This window comes from Hyla sarda, chromosome 3, assembly GCF_029499605.1.
Source record: "Hyla sarda isolate aHylSar1 chromosome 3, aHylSar1.hap1, whole genome shotgun sequence".
Taxonomy (NCBI): Eukaryota; Metazoa; Chordata; class Amphibia; order Anura; family Hylidae; genus Hyla; species Hyla sarda.
The window spans coordinates 58,909,715-58,924,000 of record NC_079191.1 but is presented as its reverse complement, the minus strand read 5'-3'; positions in this window follow the sequence as shown (position 1 = coordinate 58,924,000).

Here is a 14,286-nt window from a genome sequence, read left to right as displayed (position 1 = left end):
GACCACAGTGCTCTGTGCTGACACCTCTGTCCATGTCAAGAACTGTCCATAGTAGGAGCAAATCCCCATAGCAAACCTCTGGACAGTTCCTGACATGGACAGAGGTGTCAGCAAATAGCACTGTGGTCAGACTGGAAATAACTATACAACTTCCTGTGGAGCATACACCAGCTTATAAGTACTGTAAGTATTAAGATTTTAAATAGAAGTAATTTAAAAATCTGTTTAACTTTCTGGCACCAGTTGATATAAAAGTAAATGTTTTCCAGTGGAGTACCCCTTTAAGTAATTCTGGGAGCAGTATATTTAAATGATGAAAACTTCTTTAACCCTTTCCCATTCTGTGGCAACTGGTATATCTGATTATTATACTGGAATTTCTCACAATGCGCTACAACAGTGGTGTCTGTCACAACAGGCTAAAAAGTTACTGGGGGGAGGAGGGAGGTATGGGAGTGACACCATTTTCTACCGCACCGGGTGACACCAACCCTAGCAACGCCACTGTATACATACATACATATACATAGATTCACTTGCTCATATATATATACACATATACATAGATTCACTTGCTCACATATATATATATATATATATATATATATATATATATATACACACACACACACACACACACACATACGCACACATACATAGATACACATATACATAGATTCACTTGCTCATATATATATACACATATACATAGATTCACTTGCTCACACACATATATATATATATATATATATATATATATATATATATGTACACATACACACACACACACATACACACACATACATACATACACATATACATAGATTCACTTGCTCACATATATAGGCACATACATAGAGATAGACACACACACAAACACACATATATATGCACCTCACACTGACATACAGTCACTCACATATATACACAGTCACTTACACTAAGGCCCCAGCCATCCCTCTCTGCACAGGCGCATACATAGAGAAACACACAAACACATACACACAAATATATATACATACACACACACACTGACATACAATCACTCACATATACACACACACACTTAGACACAATCACTCACATATATTTACAGTCACTTACAGTAAGGGCTGCATAGACTGAATTTTGTGTCTGGACATGCAGTGGGCGGGGCTTCTCTCTGCCTCCGCTGCTCCTGTCTCCTCTGTGTGGAGAGAAGCAGAGAAATGGCAGATAATGACAGGGAGAGTGGCGCCCCTTGCTGCAGGGAGGGCACAGCACCCTCCATTAAACCACATACAAATCTCCCCAGCAATGGATCCTTTTTACTTCACCTGTCACCCTGCAGCTCTTTTTGTGAGGGCACTAGAGGGGCAGGTGAGGAAAAGGGCAGGGGCTCCAGCCCCCCTTTCACTCCTATGTGTGCACGTCCCTGCACCCACACATTGCTTTGTGTCCACATATGGAGTCAGGGGTGGGCTGACAACACTTGGGGCCCCCAGACCAAAAAAAGGAAGGGCCCACTGCCTCCTCAGTCTTCTACCACGTCCCTTTTCCACCCAAATCTCCCACATAATAAACTAAAATGTGTTTATGTAAGAAACACTTTAACGTAGGCAAATTTCCATGACCAATAATACTGGTATACAAGGAGTAAATATATACCACTGATCTGCAGCGTCCTCTTTCCTTTTCTTCTCTGTCTGGATCAGACCACCATGTCAATCTCTTACCATCTGCAGGGCAAACATGTCAGACTCTACATTTTTTCAGTGTCCACCCATCTATAGGCCCACAAACTGTAATAATCCCCTTCAGGTAGATAGGTAGCCACGTAAATAAGTAACTAGGTAGGCGGATCAGGAATCCAGATATGTAGGTAGGTGACTAGCCAGGTAGGTAGGTAGGGGGCTAGCAAGGTAGTTAGGCAGCCATGTATGAAGGCCAGACATGTACATAGTTAGGTAGCCAGGTATGTAGGTAGTTAGATAGCCCGGTATGTAGGTAAGTATTTAGGCATACATATAAAGTTAGGTAGCCCCCCCCCTTCCCTGTTGGTATAGACAGCAGAATTACCCCCCCCCCTCTTCCTTGTAGGTATAGGCAGCAGAGTTAACCCCCCTTCCCTGTAGGCATAGGCGGTAGAGTTAACCCCCCTTCCCCATAGGTTTAGGCAGCAGAGTTAACCCTCCTCCCTGTAGGTATAGGAACAGAGTAGACCCCTCCCCCTTTCTCCATAGGTATAGGCAGCAGTTAACCCCCCCTTTCCTCATAGGTGAATAGTGATTTTTCTGTACGTACACACAGTCAGGTTTACAACAAGTTTTCCGCTACAAGTTTGATCCTCGGCAAATTTCTCACAACTCAAACTCGGAACGGGGAACTTACGGCACCGATCTCTTTTTTTTCCAGGCCATTGGGTCACCAGAGATCCGAATGGCCTGGAAATGTCATATGGAAGGTCACAGTTTAGAGACCACTGCACAGTGGTCACCAAACTGTGGCCCTCCAGATATTGCAAAACTACAACTTTCAGCATCCCCAGACAGCCAACCCCATGTTTCCTGCTGTGAGTTTGAAGAGGAGCAGGCTCTCTGTGCCAAATTTTTGGCAGCAAATTTCCGCTGATGAAAATCCACCTCAACCCCTATTTTATAATGCAGATCTGTCACAAATATGCAACAAAATGAGCATAATGAGCGGTTGTTCTGACTCGGATTTACCTAAGGTTCATTATTTTTCTCTAGGATACAGCATGGCGGCAGCAGCTACATCATAAGTATTTAAAATATTTTTAATGCTGCCGCCAAGGTTCCTGGTTGAAAATATAGCCCAGTGTGTCAGAAATGTGACAGACCCTATTTAACTCTTCCCATTTCATTTATTTTCTTTTTTTTTCTCCTTCCCTGCCTTCTAAGATAACTTTTTATTTTTCCACCAACAGAGTCGTATAATGGGGATTTTTTTTATTTATAGCACAACATTCTTTAATATTTTGTCTTGTAAAATGTTAGATATCACAATGGAAGCCTAACAGATCCCATTAAAAATAACACTATAAAATCATACAGTGGCCTTACCAGCTTTCTTTCTTAACCTTCCCTTATGACATCACACATGTGACATCAGTCTTTGGTTGATACCTTTACCAGCCACTAGTACAGTTCAGGCCTTAGGTATCAGAGGGAGCGCACACAAAGAGCAGATGAGGAAGAGGACAAGATGACACAGGAGAGGTACATCAATCCTAAATATTGATCAGAATACATCTAGAGTTCTAGACTTGCAAATAATGACTAGATCTTTTAAATATAATGTGTCACAATAATAGTGTTAATTGTATTAAATCTAGTTATTTAACTATACACTTTGCTGATGATCACAAATGACCAAGTATATACTGTTTATATTCAATTCTATTATACAAAGAGTTGGGGGGGGGTGTATGTCCTGTATGGGTATATTAAGTCTATGGGGGAGAATCATCAAAACCTGTGTAGAGGAAGAGTGGAGCATCAGATCAGATCGCTTCTTTCAGTTTTTAGAGGCCTTTTTAAAATGAAAGAATCAATCTTATTGGTTTCTACGGGCAACTGGTCAACATTTCCTCTGCGCTGGTGTTGATAAATCTCCCCCTATATGTATAGTTTTCTATACTAAGAAAGTCAAAAGCACCTAAATGTCTAAAACACACCTACATGTATGTGACCTACTAATGGGGGTGACAGGGAAGTAATGTAAGAGATGTCTGACCTTTAACATGACCTCCTGTTATAACCTAAAACAAGAAATTAGGCTGAAATAACGTACATTTCACTATTATAATGCTGGATTTCTTGTATGACTATTAGTACTGAATCATAAAAAGAAATCCATACATTGAATTTTCTTTAACATGATTGTCCCACAGAGCAAATTTGGTAAAATCAGATGTGTGCCCCATACATATATGTAAAGGGGTACAAAAATAATTTATATCCCTGTAGAGTTCTTCTCCCTCATGGATCTGATCCCCTAGTATCCTCTCTGAGCTGGAACCCTACCGTTGCCAGGCAACTTTCCCCCAATCCCCCTTGCTTATAAGCACAGTGGAAACAAACTGCCATTACCTTCAGGACACTGCAGTTGAACTGAGCATGTGTTAGGGAGCATTCACACCACGTTTTAGCTATACAGGGACCTGATTTGGCTGGGGGCAGTGAAAACCAGGTGCTCCCTTATACCAGCCGGACCTGGCCCCCTTCTCATTCATTTGAATGATCTGACCAGAGTCAAACTGCGGTTTTCAGTTGGTTCAGAAAAACGGATATGGGGCAAAAATGAGCCGACCGGAGACATTGTTTGACTCCGGTTGGCTCATTTAAATGAATGAGAAGGGGGCCGGGACCGGCTGGGATATGGGAGCGCCCGGTTTTCACTCCTCCCAGCTGGATCCGGTCCCCATATAGCTAAAACGTGGTGTGAACCCACCCTTACCCCGACTTAGTGGGTCGTAACCAACAGTTATCAATACAATGCAGGTACATGGAGAATTAGTAATCTTATATCTCTCAAACAATATTGTAATCCTGGTACATTGAAATATGTTAAATGTCACATAATGCATTAGTATAGAACTTTTGTTTGTTGGTATTTTTTTTTTTTTAAATGAGACAACTTCTTTAACCCCTTAAGGACCCAGCCATTTTACACCTTAGGACCAGGCCATATTTTGCACATCTGACCACTGTCACTTTAAACATTAATAACTCTGGAATGCTTTTAGTTATCATTCTGATTCCGAGATTGTTTATTCGTGACATATTCTACTTTAACATAGTGGTAACATTTTGTGGTAACTTGCAACCTTTCTTGGGGAAAAATCCCAAAATTTGATGAAAAATTTGAAAATTTAGCATTTTTCTAACTTTGAAGCTCTCTGCTTGTAAGGAAAATGGATATTCCAAATATTTTTTTTATATTCACATATGCAATATGTCCACTTTATGTTTGCATCATAAAATTTACGTGTTTTCACTTTTGGAAGACACCAGAGGGCTTCAAAGTTCCAAACTCACTATTTTTCAGGGACCAGTTCAGGTTTGAAGTGGATTTGAAGGGTCTTCATCTTAGAAATACCCCACAAATGACCCCATTATAAAAACTGCACCCCCCAAAAGTATTCAAAATGACATTCAGTCAGCGTTTTAACCCTTTAGGTGTTTCACAGGAATTGCAGCAAAGGGAAGGAGAAAATTCACAATCTTCATTTTTTACACTCGCATGTTCTTGTAGACCCAATTTTTGAATTTTTACAAGGGGTAAAAGGAGAAAATGTATACTTATATTTGTAGCCCAATTTCTCTCGAGTAAGCACATACCTCATATGTCTATGTAAAGTGTTCGGCGAGCGCAGTAGAGGGCTCAGAAGCGAAGAAGGGGGTTTTGGAGAGTACGTTTTTCTGAAATGGTTTTTGGGGGGCATGTTGCATTTAGGAAGCCCCTATGGTGCCAGAACAGCAAAAAAAAAAAAAACACATACCATACATTTTGGAAACTAGACCCCTTGAGGAGCGTAACAAGGAATTAAGTGAGCCTTAATACCCCACAGGCGTTTCACCACTTTTGCATATGTAAAAAAATAAATAAAAAATTCACTAAAATGTGTGTTTCCCCCCAAATTTCACATTTTTGCAAGGGTTAATAGCAGAAAATACCCCCCAAAATTTGTAACCCCATCTCTTCTGAGTATGGAGGTACCCCATAAGTTGACCTGAAGTGCACTACGGGTGAGAAGAGAAGGAGTCATATTTGGCTTTTTAAGAGCAAATTTAGCTCGGGGGGCATGTCGCATTTAGGAAGCCCCTATGGTGCCAGGACAGCAAAAGAAAAAACACATGGCATACCATTTTGGAAACTAGACCCCTTGAGGAATGTAACAAGGAATCAAGTGAGCCTTAATACCCCACAGGGGTTTCACGACTTTTGCAAACGTAAAAAAAAAAAAAAATTCACTAAAATGTGTGTTTCCCCCCCAAAATTTCAAATTTTTGCAAGGGTTAACAGGGGAAGCCCCTATGGTGCAAGGACAGCAAAATAACCCCCACATAGCATACCATTTTGGAAACTAGACCCCTTGAGGAACATAACAAGGGGTACAGTGAGCATTTACCCCCCCCACTGGTGTCTGTCAGATCTTTGGAACAGTGGGCTGTACAAAATGTTTTATTTGCACAGCCCACTGTTCCAAAGATCTGTCAGACACCAGTGGGGTGTAAATTCTCACCACACCCCTCATTACATTCCGTGAGGGGTGTAGTTTCCGAAATGGGGTCACATGTGGGGTTTTATTTTTTTTGCGTTTGTCAAAACCGCTGTAACAATCAGCCACCTCTGTGCAAATCACATCAAATGTACATGGTGCACTCTCCCTTCTGGGCCTTGTTGTGCGCCCCCATAACACTTTGCGCCCACATATGGGGTATCTCCGTAGTCGGGAGAAATTGCTTTACAAATTTTGGGGGGCTTTTTTCCCTTTTACCTCTTGTCAAAATGAAAAGTATAGGGCAACATCAGCATGTTAGTGTAAAAAATTTATTTTTTTAAACTAACATGCTGGTGTAGACCCCAGCTTCACCTTTTCATAAGGGGTGAAAGGAGAAAAAGCCCCCCAAAATTTGTTAGGCAATTTCTCCCGAGTACGGTGATACCCCATATGTGGCCCTAAACTGTTGCCTTGAAATACGACAGGGCTCCGAAGTGAGAGAGCGCCATGTGCATTTGAGGCCTGAATTAGGGATTCGCATAGGGGTGGACATAGGGGTATTCTACGCCAGTGATTCCCAAACAGGGTGCCTCCAGCTGTTGAAAAACTCCCAGCATGCTTGGACAGTCAACGGCTGTCTGGCAATACTGGGAGTTCTTGTTTTGCAACAGCTGGAGGCTCCATTTTGGAAACAGTGGCGCACCAGACGTTTTTCATTTTTATTGGGGAGGGGAGGTGGGGCTGTGTAGGGGTATGTGTATATGTAGTGTTTTTTTATTTTTCTTTTATTTTGTGATAGTATAGTGTAGTGTAGTGTTTTTAGGGTACAGTCACATGGGCGAGGGATTACAGCGAGTTTCCCGCTGCGAGTTTGAGCTGCCGCGCAAAATTTGCTGCGTCGCAAACTTGCAGCCTGATACTCACTGTAAACCCCCTGCCCATGTGAATGTACCCTGTACATTCACAGGGGGGCCTCCAGCTGTTGCAAAACTACAACTCCCAGCATGCACTGTCTATCAGTGCATGCTGGTAGGTATAGTTTTGCAACAGCTGGAGGCACACGGGTTGGGAAACACTGAGTTAGGAAACAGACAATGTTTCCCAACCAGTGTGCCTCCAGTTGTTGCAAAACCACTACCCCCAAACATTCTCAGGCATGCTGGAAGTAGATGTTCTGCAACATCTTGAGAGCCAGATGTTGCCGAACTACAACTCCCAGAATGCTTGGAGTTGTAGTTTTGCAACATCTGGAGGACTACAGTTTGTAGACCACTAATACAGTGGTTCCCAATCTGTGCCCTTCCAAATGTTGCAAAACTACAACTCCCAGTATGCCAAAACTGTCCAGGCATGCTGGGAGTTGTAGTTCTGCAACATCTGAAGGGCCAGATGTTACAGAACTACAACTCCCAGCATGCCTGGACAGTAATGGCATGCTGAGGATGTGTAGTTTTGCAACATCTGGAAGGGCACAGTGGTCTCCAAACTGTGGACCTCCAGCTGTTGCAAAACTGCAACTCCCAGCATACCCAGGGCATTTGCCCTGGATGCCTGCTGAAGCATTTCAGCAGGCATCCGCTTCTGATCTCAGCCCGGCGCGCGGCAGGGCCCGGAAAACGCCAGGACGTACGGGGACGTCCTGGGTCCTTAAAGCCCAGGGTGCTGGGACGTCCCCGTACGTCCTGGGTCCTTAAGGGGCTAAAGGTGTACTCCGCCCATAGACATCTTATCCCCTATCCAAAACATTGTGGATGAGATGTCTGATCCTGGAGTGGGTCTGGCCACTGGGACCCCCCACGATATCTAGGCCGACTTTGCGGAATCTGTGGCAATCCATATCGCCAAACCACACCCCCTCTATTAATGTCTATGGGAGGGGGCGTGACGGCACAGAGATCGCGGGGGTTCCCAGTGGCAAGACACCTGCCATCAGACATCTTATTCCCTATCCTTTCTATAGCGGATAAGATGTTCAGGGGCAGAGTACCACTTTAAAGGGAATTTATCAACTCTATTTGCTCCAAAGAACTTCAGACCCTATTGTACCTTTTTTTTTTTTTAGCTGATAATAGTTGCCTAATTTGTAAAATCAGTGTTCAATTTTTCAGCCAAGTTCCAAAGAGGTGGGGTTAATCTGCTGAAGTGCCGAAGCTTGGCACACCTCCTCGGTTGCTCCCACCTCCCAGGCCCTCCTTGATTGATGTTCTGAGCCCGGTTTTTCAATCAAGAAGGAGCTGGAGGGGAGAGCAAGTAAGTGGATGTGCCGGGATGAGACACTTGAGCAGCTTAGATCAGCCTCCTTGCACCCTACATTTGTGTATTACACCTGAATATTAGACAATACTGGATTAAACTATGTGGAATGTTGATTTAGGGATCTATCCAATTGCTAGCAGGCCATGGACACAAGATTACATATAAGATAAGGTTATATGCCGACCAGGTATTATATTGTAGTTCCCAGCGATTTGAATCTAACTTTGAAGGGGAAGTGCCTTTAGGCACTTCCCCCTTCAAAGTTAGCGGGTCATGTAGAAATTTTTCTGTACCATGTCTATGACAATCATGGGTGCTTTTTGCCTTCCTTAGGTTGTAGGGCTATTGTTACCATTAAAATTGTCAGAACCCTAAAATAAACCCTAACAGACCCAACTAAACTAAGGAATACATGTTCATAGTTATTAAAAAGAGGAAACACACCCCTCAAGGAACATAACAAGGGGTACAGTGAGCCTTAACACACCACAGGTGTTTGATGACTTTTTGTAAAATTTGGATGAGTAAATAAAAAAAATAGGAGGAAATACGAGAAAATGCCCCTCAAAATTTGTAACCCCATTTCTTCTGGGTTTGGAAGTATCCCATGTATGGATGTAAAGTGCTCTGCGAGCAAACTACAATGATCAGAAGAGAAGAAGCGCCATTGGGCTTTTGGAGAGAGAATTCGTCTGGAATTCAAGTCAGGGGACATGTGCGTTTACAAAGCCCCCATGGTGCCAGAACAGTGGACCCCCCACATGTGACTCTATTTCGGAAACAACACCCCTCACAGAATGTAACAATGGGTGCAGTGAGCATTTACATACCACTGACGTTTGACAGACTTTTGGAACAGTGGGCTGTGCAAATAAAAACTTACATTTTTCATTTTCATGGACCCCTGTTCCAAAAATCTGTCAGACACCAGTAGGGCATAAATGCTCACTGCACCCCTTATTACATTCCATGAGGGGTGTAGTTTCCAAAATGGGGTCACATGTTGGGGGGGGGTTCCGCTGTTCTGGCACCATGGGGGCTTTGTAAACGCACATGGCCTTCAATTCCAGCCAAATTCTCTCTCCAAAAGTCCAATGGCGCTCCTTCTCTTCTGAGCCCTGTAGTGAGCCAGCAGAGCACTTTATGTCCACACATGGAGTTATTTAAATATTCAGAAGAAATGGTGATACAAATTATGGGGGGCTTTTTCTCAATTACCCCTTGTGAAAATGAAAAATTTGGGATAACATTAGAAATTAGAAATATTAGCAATAAATTCATCATAAAATATACTTACTGTTAAATACTTTAACTCAATATAAAATTAAAATAAAAACAATAAAAATTAATAAAATGTAAAAAATATATATAAAAAATATGTATATAAAAATCTAAAATCACTAACTAAAAAATAAAATACACAAAATACATAAAAAATACAAATAATAACATAAATATAACAAAAATAAAATATAGGTAAAGTGCGAGCTGATCAGCTACCACCGGACCATCCTCCCAAAACCAACGCACGGCAGGTGTATGGCAGCACCGAATGCAGAAACAAGGAAGAAATGCCAGCGAGGTAAAGCGGATCCCAGATTTATTAAATGGATAAAAACAGGAACGGTAAATACAGGGTTACGCGTTTCAGGCGTGTAACAGGACGCCCTTAGTCATACTAAAATATAAAATATAGCACCAATCACTAATAATAAATAGATTAAGATTATACAAGCAAGAACTTTCTGAATAAGATAACGTTTTTTCACTTCCATCTACTGTATATATATATGTGTATATATATATATATATATATATATATATATATATATATGTATAATTCCCTCTGCTTCCCTTCTCCCTTCCTTATTCCCCCCCCCCCCCGCCCCTCCCTTGCAACTTACATGCTACTCAAGAAATCCATATCTTAGGACATCATATATCCCAGACTACCATAGCTTATTACATAACAAACAGAATAAATAGCAGTCTATACCGATTCACAGAATATAAATAAATAAAATATTTTTTTCTCCTATAAAATTGCATGAGTTACAAGATCATTTACATGAGAATATAATTACTCATGTTAATATCACACTTTTACATACTCCATGGTCTGCACTATGGATAATTTGGAACATACCCTACACAGTCTTAGTCCCATAACATGTGCAGTAGTACTCTAGAAGTGAAATACAGACAAAGTCCGAAGTCATGCGCACAGGTCCAGCAATATGTAGATATCGTGAGAAGTGAATCATCCATCATGAGGCTTGCGCATTGATTACCAATGTGTGGACATGCGTACCTACTGTGACATCACATGTAAACAAAGGTGGTGATAGGCGCAGAAAATAAACACATGCCAGACCATAACAAACTGTATGATTGGTTGCGATTTTTCGCAGGATTGGTACACAACAATAGCGGGACACAAGATTGTGATGTGCGGCCATCTGATTGGCGATAGCACGGCACAGGAAATGAACGCAATGTGAGATTATATAAAGCCTACCTTGCGTCCGGGGCACCATTAGCCTCAAAGCCCTTGACCAAGCTGGTTTATTCAGCGAAACGTCGAAGAGGCTAGCCATGTTTTAATACAGCGTGTGTTCACTGTTAGTAATGTTAATGCAGCATGCATACTCACCTACTAGTGCACAGATCATAGTGCACAATATATATTAATTGTTGAGCACTAACAGAAACTTAGTAGGTAGGAGAGGTTTTCCATTTCCATAAAAACTTCAGTGACACCGCCGATAATTTTAAACCGTGTGTTTCATAAGGGTAGCTTTTTAGTTTGTGAATTGAATAAAGTTTAAAAGTTTTAGGGGGGCTTCTAGTAAGGGTTTTCCCCAGAAGGGGTAGCCCCTTAAAGGTTGATATTGCACTATTACCCTGGAACCTTCAGGGATCCTTTTTTGTTTAATTCACTGACCATTGAAGGAAAGTAAACATTGCTGGTTAGCTCAATGGTGCTGATCGGGACCTCCGCGATAAAATTGTGGCGTCCCGAACAGCTTGCAGGACGCGAGGAGGATCCCTACCTGCCTCCTCGCTGTCCGATCGCCAAATGACTGCTCCATGCCTGAGATCCAGGCAGGAGCAGTTGAGTGGCAATAACACTGATCAATGCCATGCTAAAAGAAACAAAAAATAACACATACCCCAAACATTGCAAACACAAAACCCCCAAAAACCTGTCAATAGTCTCTGTCAACATGATCCTGGGAGGGAAAATACACTGCACTACAACAGAAATAAAAATCCCTATCATCTATATCTCAATGGGTTCCATCTTTTCTTTTGTTCTTTTTTCTAATGCGGTTTTATAATCCCTGAGACAAGTAGTTCTGGCCCTAGAGTGTTATATATATTAGCGTCTGTAGCATGTATAAGGGACATGTTATCATACCTGTGTCTTTTATAGGTGATTGATGCCCGGTGAGAAGGTGAAAGTGACCTATACCCCCGTCAGCTGCAGGAAAGGAACCAAGAGACAGGTAATTAATATTTATATTAATTACTGATAACAATCAGGCTAGATATAACATCTAGACCTGCAGAGATGTCATAGTCTCTACCTTATACATGAAGATATATGTGATTTTAATAAGTATATCGTCTATAGACAGCTTCTTATATAACAAAACTGTGTCTCAGGTACAGAGATTGGGAACATTTATGATTTCTAATATCTGTTTTTTATTTGTAGTAATCCCTTTTTCAATAGACAGACCGCAGATTTAAGACATAACTGTACTGTAAAGAAAAATCTATAAGTTAATGTAATAAATCACATACTATAACTGATTATTGCCATTTAAAACTATGAAAAATACATTATGTTGATTATAAAACAGAAATACAGAATGGAGACAACCGTCTGTGGCTCAAGCTCGACTGCCCCTTTCTTTGAGTGGCCCCTCAATGTTGTGGAAACGGGTGGAGGACATTGTCTCCATTAGAATGGGTCCCCCTACGATGCTTCGGCTGTTGATCTGAAGTGCATTCTGTGCTTTGGAACCTCGGGGGCAAACTGTATTTCTGTTATTAATTTTTAGTTTAGCAATTCCCACCGCAACATGGTTAACCTCTATCCTAAATTTCTGCACAAAATTGATAACAGACATTCCAAGAAATATTTTACCAAATAAAAATATATAAAATATTGATGAAACTGATGAATAATAATAACAACAAAAATAACAGTTTTTGATTAAAAAACAAAAAAACTAAAATAATTTATAAAATATTTTGCTCCTGCCCCCTTCCCCCAAAAATAAAAAAACATATATTACCCTTAAAATTTATGAATAAAGAAACAAAAAATAACACATACCCCAAACATTACAAACACAAAACCCCCAAAAACCTAACAATAGTCTCTGTCAACATCATCCTGGGAGGGATAATACACTGCACTGCAATAGAAATATAAATCCCTATCATCTATATCTCAATGGGTTCCATCTTTTCTTTTGTTCTTTTTTCTAATGCGGTTTTATAATCCCTGAGACAAGTAGTTCTGGCCCTAGAGTGTTAGATATATTAGCGTCTGTAGCATGTATAAGGGACATGTTATCATACCTGTGTCTTTTTATAGGTGATTGATGCCCGGTGAGAGGATGAAAGGGACCTATACCTCCGTCAGCTGCAGGAAAGGAACAAAGAGACAGGTAATTAATATTTATATTAATTACTGATAACAATCAGGCTAGATACAACATCTAAACCTGCAAAGATGTCACAGTCTCTACCTTATACATGAAGATATATGTGTTTTTAATAAGTATATCGTCTATAGACAGCTTCTTATATAACACATCCATGTCTCAGGTACAGAGATTAGGAACATTTATGATTTCTAATATCTGTTTTTTATTTGTAGTAATCCCTTTTTCAATAGACTGACCGCAAATTTAAGACATAACTGTACTGTAAAGAAAAATCTATAAGTTAATGTAATAAATCACATACCATAACTGATTATTGCCATTTAAAACTATGAAAAATACATTATGTTGATTATAAAACAGAAATACAGAATGGAGACAACCGTCTGTGGCTCAAGCTCGACTGCCCATTTCTTTGAGTGGCCCCTCAATGTTCTGGAAACGGGTGGAGGACATTGTCTCCATTAGAATGGGTCCCCCTAAGATGCTTCGGCTGTTGATCTGAAGTGCATTCTGTGCTTTGGAATCTCGGGGGCAAACTGTATTTCTGTTATTAATTTTTAGTTTAGCAATTCCCACCGCAACATGGTTAACCTCTATCCTAAATTTCTGCACAAAATTGATAAAAGACATTCCAAGAAATATTTTGCCAAATAAAAATATATAAAATATTGATGAAGTTGATGAATAATAATAACAACAAAAATAACAGTTTTTTATTAAAAAACAAATAAACAATAATAATTTATCAAATATTTTGCTCCTGCCCCCTTCCCCAAAAATAAAAAAACATATATTACCCTTAAAATTTATAAATAAAGAAACAAAAAATAACACATACCCCAAACATTGCAAACACAAAACCCCCAAAAACCTAACAATAGTGTCTGTCAACATCATCCTGGGAGGGATAATACACTGCACTACAATAGAAATAAAAATCCCTATCATCTATATCTCAATGGGTTCCATCTTTTCTTTTGTTCTTTTTTCTAATGCGGTTTTATAATCCCTGAGATAAGTAGTTCTGGCCCTAGAGTGTTAGATATATTAGCGTCTGTAGCATGTATAAGGGACAAGTTATCATACCTGTGTCTTTTTATAGGTGATTTATGCCCGGTG